The sequence below is a fragment of the Ylistrum balloti genome, unplaced genomic scaffold, assembly GCF_031769215.1.
Source record: "Ylistrum balloti isolate Yb309-2 unplaced genomic scaffold, AGI_CSIRO_Ybal_v1 Utg371740, whole genome shotgun sequence".
Taxonomy (NCBI): domain Eukaryota; kingdom Metazoa; phylum Mollusca; class Bivalvia; order Pectinida; family Pectinidae; genus Ylistrum; species Ylistrum balloti.
Window position 1 is genome coordinate 533236 of NW_026782874.1, and position 8382 is coordinate 541617.

Consider the following 8382-nt stretch of genomic DNA (forward strand, 5'->3'; position numbering starts at 1 on the left):
TGGACAACAGCTGACTTCACTCAGGTGGGACGACTGCCCGAGGCTACCACGTTATAAGGTTACTAATTAGCACTGATATTCACCTGAGCGGACCCAAAAGCTGCTACGTTATAGACATTCATTCGTTAAGTGGAATTCGGTATATATTTTGATTTTAACATATAAATGAAAGGACGATTGACGGGGAATGAAAAACACTACGTTATAACCATTAATTCGTTGTATGCGTGTTCGTTACAAACGCGCTTTACTGTATATATATTTTCTTCCGCCACCAAATAAGAATTCCCAAGGAGATCCCGGCGTCCACATGTGTATGGTTTGTGTGTGTGTGTGTATTTTTTTAATGATTTGTGTGTGTGTGTGTGTGTGTGTGTGTTTTGTGTGTTTCTTGAAAGATTGACGCCCTGTTAATCTTGTGATAGACTGTGAAATGTGTTTACTGCGACATTATAAGTCATCCGGATGATTGCAAATAACCAAGCTGATACTACAGTTTACATTTGCCATCTCAGCTTTTAAAGTCGTGAAAAAATCCAAATATAGTCCAATCAGAACCATACATTGTGTTGACATGGTAACGTAAGCTACAGTTTTTATAAGCAACCATGGAATGAATTAAAGGAAGACATGCACATCTACATATATGTTCCCTGGTGTTTCTACACAGTTCGAATTTAGTTCCTAAGTTTTGTGGAGAATCCCAGAAATTTTTTTCAGGCGACAGTGATGTCAGGTTTACTCCAATCCCTGTTAGTCGAACTCTTGTGTGGTGGTGGGGGTGGGGGAGAGGATGTGTTGTGATATTGGTTGATTTAATAATTATTAAACCAAGGTAATTTGCTTTATAAATTCTAATCATACTTTTGTTTTATTTTAACGAAGGTCTCAAAATTTCCCGAAATACTTCAGTTTGCCTATCGGATGCAAAAGCCAACCAGCAAGAACATGCCTGCGTTTTCTTAAGAACAAGAAATCCGAGAACATTAAATCACTGATCTTTTTGATACAGAAATAACAAAACTGAATTCCTAGATGAAAGTTAATGAAAAACATGGTTTCCTCTCATTGCCCATGTTTGTATAATCTAGATAAGTCATGGAATACATGCTTGGGAGGTTATGACTCGTTAGTACAACACGAACTCATAGTTAATTCTGATTTGTTGAGCACACTTCAGAACGATGTTTGAAACATGTTTATTAATTCTCATTCATACAGGTAAAACAACGGACGATGCCATTTTAACGTTATAGGGGTGTAATCTGAATCGTTCAAGAGACTATATACCACAATACCGACTGTAATCTCAAACCAGAAAGTCGGCCATTTGGAAAACTTTTTAATGCGTTATGCTATTTCTCAATTCATGTGGAATGTATTTACATTACAAAATTGCAAGGTTTAGTGCGCCATCGTAAAAAAACTGAGAGTGTACTTGGCGAATTCGTTTCTGTAAAATCGATTATTTTCTTTCTTAATTAATGATAAGGTTCCATAGATCATGTCAGCAGCGAATTAACCACATGATACACATTAAAAAATATCCCTCTGCTTCGCTTGGAATTGTCCTTAATACTGAAAACGTTGTACAACACGATGAATAGTGGTCATATCCAGTCTCGGATCTAATTCCCATACTGAAGTTAATTCCAAACAGTTTTAAGAAAATCCTGTCCAAACTTTAAAATATCTATATACAAAATGGCCGCTGATGACCAGTCGACAATGAACAAAAAATGTACCACGCATAACTACAACCTATACTTGACACAGCTGCGAGATTTGAGGAAACTTTCATCAGAAATTATGATAAACTTCAAAATCGCTCAATACCGTCTTGACTTGTGCTCAAAATTTGGCGTAAAAAGACACACTCAAGATGTACATATTTCTTCGTTGGTTGTTTTAACTGAAGAATCGCAATGAAGTGCTTTTCGTCAATACAACCAGCGAGACTCGAGGGGAATCATTTTTCATCTTCTACTGCCGAGTCCTTTTCTGGTGTACAAATCTGATCCCATGATTTGAAGTTTAGCCAGACATTTCATTTCTCAAACGGTGTCAGCTTCTTCACGTGTATTTTGGTTGACCTTTGGTTGACTTTTTAGTTGATCTTATTAAGTTGTTCAGTGTACGCTTTTACTCCTTCGGTCTCGAATATGGGTCTAGGTCATTTTCCTTTTTCAAAAAACGAAATTGTAGGGATTTCTTTCAGGAATCTATCAGTCAAAAATCATTACTCTGGTCCTTAATGTTGATAATCGGCCGTTGGTTGATTTGTTATCATGTTTTGACATCGTCTTGAATATTGGATAAGGTCATATCTTACTGCAAATCTAGGACTGTCAGCCATATATCATGATTCTAGGTCTTATTGTGGAATAAAAATTATGTATTTCAATAATTTTGACATGGTATGTAAAGGCCCTTTTTCTCAGGTTTATACATGGACCTACCGACAAAATATGGCGACTCTTGGTTCCTTCGCTATTCAGAGATCCAGCACCATCCGTTTCATAGCGGACCGACAGATGGGCACAATGACAAGTGATCTGAAAAGCTAGCCATCTAATATTAGTTGGGCACGGCAAATGTGAACAAGAGGCCCAGAGGGCCTGTATCGTTCACCTGGATCTTTACGACTAACAGTACTATATATGTGCATATGTTCCACAGCAGATGCTAAAAGCAATATGGCAAATTACTCCATATGGGTTCTGTCCCTTAGTAGTCAGCCCCCTCTTCTGTGCAATGTTGAATTGAGACTTTCTTATGATGTTTCCAGTTAAACATAATTGATAGCTTTCTTTTAAATCAAGGAAAGAAGATGGTCAAACAATATAGCAGAAAAACTCTTAGTTATGGACGGATGACCCATGACAGCAGAAGCGTACTTGCCCTTTAGATAATTGTTTTCAAACACAGATAAAAACATATTTGAGACTTGCACAAGACAACAATATGTAGCAACTATAAAGACACGAGAAATTAAGGTACATGTAATTATAAACCACAATCCTAACTCAAAACCAATGATAAAACGTTTCATGCATATCATAGTGATGTCACCATGGTCAGTTAAGCCCCCGTTACTGGAGATATACTGATAACAGTTTACTGTAGGCCTATAAACACTGCATAGCAAATGCGATCAACTAAGAATTTCTTGTTTATTTATGCTACAATTATGAAGAATAAAAACGAAGCTCATGCAATTCTCTTTCCGATCATCTTTTCTGTATTTTAATGCTGTGAATAGAACATAAGTAATTGGCTAACATGTAGTTTTTCACAGTACTTAGCTCAAGCCTCTCAGACCTCCAGGGAGCCTGGCCTAATCTATTTTTGGAATAGTGTGACATCACTGTGAAACGGTTTTATAATTCATTCCTAATTATGTCAAGAAAATTCCCAGCCAAATATATTCCTTTAATAACTCATTGGAAGGTTCTATATACTTGTATATAAGCCTTTGTGAAACTTTTACTGGCCAAATATGATAGCCTGGTCAATCAGAAGTTGTTAATGATTTTACCAAATTTAACCCCAGTGACCTTAAATGTTTGAGTCAAGCTATTTTTCCACTTACTATGTGGGCACTATAAAGGGAACCTTTTGGCCAAATATTATGATTTTAGACCTTTTGGTTAAGCAGAAGTTGTTCAAAGGCTTAATGCATTAGACCATCGTGACCTTGAATATGGATCAAGGTCATTTCTTTTCTCAAATATTATCGGGCATCATCCAGAACATAATTTGGCATAATATCACTAGCCTAGATATTTGGTTAGTCAGAAATAGTCGTTTAAAGGTTTTAACACATTTGACATCTGTGACCTTGAATATGGGTCAAAGTGATTTCTTTTTGCAAACTTTCTTGGCCTTGATAAAAGGAACATACTGGCCAAATATAATGATTCTAGGCTTTTCATTATTTCAGAAGAAGTCGTTTAAACGTTTAAACACATTTGACCCCTGTGACCTTGAAGATTGGTCAAGGTCATCTATTTTTGCAAAATTTGTTGGGCTTTTTCAAAGGAACCTTCCAGCCATATATAATGCCTTTAGGCCTTCTGGTATTTTGAAAGAAGTCTTTTAAAGGATTAACACATTTGACCTCTGTGACCTTGAATACAGGTCATGGTTATTTTTTTCGCAAACTTTGTTGGGCTTCATCAAAGGAACCTTCCAGCCATATATGAGAACTACGCCTTTCAGTATTTCAGAAGTTGTTTAAATGAAAAGTTGACAGACGCAGAACAGACGGCGTGCTATAGCATAAGCTGACTTGGCCCTATGGGCCAGGTGAGCTAAAAATGGTTGCTGTTACTTGATTATCGGACTTAAACAGGTCTAATCTGTGTGACCTTTAAGGTGGCGAGTAAAAGTCCTGACAAACAGAAATTCACAGGATAAATAGCACGACTCTCAAAACAAGAACTCTACCTTCCTTTGGGCAAACATATGCCTGTATAATGCCTAAATAATATTCGTGATTTTTTAAAATAAAAAACAACCTAAATATGAGAACTGTAAAAGGTAATGAAAATGTAATGATGGAAAACAATGCTGTATGATAAATTAATGTGTACAAAGTTTTAAAGATATGTGTAGAAACAAAGAAATCTCGGGGCAAGTTTAAAATACGTCCATAAACAAAATTGCAACAATTTTTCCAAATATTGTTGAACAAATATGCTGTGTACGCCGATTAAACAATCACTTGTGGTTTTGAATCCTACCAAGTTTTAAAAAAATGGTTCTATAAAAAGGGAAGAGATACCAGGACAAGACAGAAACTTTGAGGGCAAATTCACAATGGCTTTATGGGTAACACAATCTTATGTAATGATTATAAAACCTACCATGTTTCAGGGAAATTAGAGAAAAACAACCGAAGGAGATCCCCATTCAAAATTGAAATGCTAAAATAAATTGGCTATAACCCTTTTTAAAAAGGTGTAGAGTCAAAGTGCTCCGTCTAAAAATACAACTTCATGTCATGGTAATTAAGGTTACCAAGTTTGTGGGAGGAGATCTGACATATAAAGTTTATGACAAAAGGACAACACCTTACCATGGTATTTCCCTATAACAGATTTGGTTGCTGGAGTATTGATACAAGACAATAGGTGTGGATACCACTTTCTACAGAAAAATCAACACCTTAGTCATGCTTATGCTAACCTTGCATCTGCTAAAAACGTAAACACGCTAAAGAAATGGTATAAAAAACATTTTTTTATTTTTTCAAATATAGTGACTATTTTTTTGTGTTAAGGGAGGAATATTTACAACAGCGAACTTGACATAGTTCTCAAAACAAAACAAAAAACTCATAATGCTTAGTACTTACACTCCACATTCATATAGTTTCAAAATAACATACACATGGACAGACACTTCAAAAAACTTCAGATAGGGTATTTTTTGTAAACATAACATCTCTCAACATTTGTGACTTTTCATCAAATTTTGTTCAATAAGTCATAACATTATCGGAAAATCAAAATCATTCAAGCAGACGTCACTCTTTTAATATTTCAAGTCTTTGGATATGGTGGTAATCATAAGAAAAAGAAAAATGAAATAGTTTGATCGCCAAAAGTTGACTTGTACTTTTGATGAAATCTGAACATAATAAACAAAAGTTACATTGGCACAAGAGCACAATATCATAACCATTACATAAGTCTGTGCCCAGCATAATCTATGGTATTGCTTCCTTCCCCGATAATAAGTCTACCTCTTACAGGCGACTGTCTACCCCTGGGCTTATTGTCAGATATATACAGTACCTTGGCACATGCACTTATTTTCATGGTCGTGATCTCATACCATATAATTAATTTTTTTTCGCTTATTGAACTTACCAATCATAATTGAAAAAATGTACTGTTAATCATATAGTAGTAGTTCTGACTCTTCAATGTTTCAAATATGACCTGTCTCATATTATTCATATAATTCCAAATTTGACAACACATGACAAAATAAAACTGGTACACATTACATCATATATATGTGTTATAACTAAACACACACTTTGCATACCTCGATTGTGATAACATATTTCTATATCAGCAAAACACACAAAGTTTTCCTGTCTTGAGGTGATCATACACAGGGTATGAAACAAAAAAAGTGATCATAATTCCTTTATGCAAAAAACACAAACTTCTCATACCGTTATTGTGAACATATTACATAGGCATGGCAATGTAATACACAGTGGTCCCAAAGGTATACCAATATGCAATGCAAGGTATTCTAAAGGACACGAAAAAAATCAATCACATCTTTCTGTATAAAATACCCCCTCACTCACCTATCATCTCCAAACAATGTTATGTTCAACACAAAAGTTTTACATACACCACAACAAAACAAATATGTGGTCCCAATCTCTGACACCAGAATTTCTAAAATGTTACTGATTTAAAATAATTACCACAAGGCATGGACTATGACAATACCTGTCAAGGATTTGACAACATCAAAATTTTGAATACTAAGCTTCACCAAACAAGTTGCTATATCGAGGTTTCCTTACAAATTCTACCCAATAAAACTCATTCTTCTGGTTGAGTACAAGAATTTATCTGAGGTACAATTGTTCTCATCATCACAATATTCAACTTTTAATGTGCATTTAAGAAAACTAGTGCAAATCAGTATATTATAAACTTTCACAATTTACTGGATATTGAAATATCAGATGTAGTACAACTTGTCTCTTATAATGCATGGTTCTTACTTCTGTAAAGCAAGCTCACCATCATGAGCTTTACAGCAAGCTTACTGTGACACTATAGTCACATACAATAAGCTTACTAAAACGAGCAAAAGCAACACAAAAAAACTGTTTTAAGACCAGCAATAGCCACGTACAACAAGGTTAGCAAGACGAGTAATAGCTACATACAACAAGGTTACCAAGACAAGTAATAGCTACATACAACAAGGTTACTAAGACAAGTAATAGCTACATACAACAAGGTTACTAAGACAAGTAATAGCTACATACAACAAGGTTACCAAGACAAGAAATAGCTACATACAACAAGGTTACTAAGACAAGAAATAGCTACATATAACAAGGTTAGCAAGACAAGAAATAGCTACACACAACAAGGTTACTAAGACAAGTAATAGCTACATACAACAAGGTTACTAAGACAAGAAATAGCTACATACAACAAGGTTACTAATACATGAAATAGCTACATACAACAATGTCACTATGACAAGCATGGCCACATACAACAAGGAACATAATTTTCAACATCATCTGTTCATCACTAAATACTGAAGTGAAAAACCATAGTTTGAAGAATCATAATATCAGTAACAGATTAATTAAAACAATTACTGTTTCAAAAATGACTATTTCTTGAGTCACTGATTTCCTGAAACGCTAATCAGTTGTCCAGCTTCTAATTGGAATGATATGCAACTAAATATTTGTTTATTTTACTCTACAAAAGATAATTATGCTTCTGGGAAGATTTGCTAACAACTTATTTAACTGATATTTTAATGGTTACTTTCTCACTATATAGTATACTTTTTAGTAGACTCAAGGCCATCTACCTGATGTATCTGTTACTTAAAGGCAACTTTTTCATAGCCATTTTATAATTATCAAACATTATGACTATTGGTGCAGCATGTACCCTAACGACCATCACAAATTACTGGTATTACACTGTTATTACTGTCTTATTAGGAGGTTGTTTTTGGTGTTTAGTAGCGAGTTGAAAAGTATATAATTACTTTATTACAGATTTTTAAAAAAAATATAAAAATTTGTACTAAGGAAAGATAAAACTTGATCTGTAATGCTATATATACACCAGCTTTCAGCTCATTATCTATAGACACAATAGAAAAAAGATTTTTTCCCCATATAATTCAAGTTCCATGGCCCATAACTCTGTCAGAAAGGCCATAACTAACTGAAGCATATCTGAAACTTGTTGTAAAGCCTCACACATAAAATTTCAGCATATTTTCTTGTTGCAGTATTTTATTATTCTGATTAGTATATGAATATCAATCCTTTTTTAAAAAAATCTCATCCACTCTTCTTTCCGAAATCGCCGAAAAAGGGATTTTTATTCATTGTTTTCAATTAAAAAACATTACCAACTTTTTTATATTATTGATAATTACTAGTACTCATCCTATTGTCCAGACTGTTTAATAAAGCTTTGTGACAATATCAGTACCAGTAAAGACTTGTGTTATATGTAGCCACTTGGAAAACCTGCTAACACGGTAAATGTTACAACATAGAGCAAACATAAAATTCAACATGTGAAAAATATAAAAGCAAACCAATAAATCACAATGAAATTATTTATATCAAACATTTGG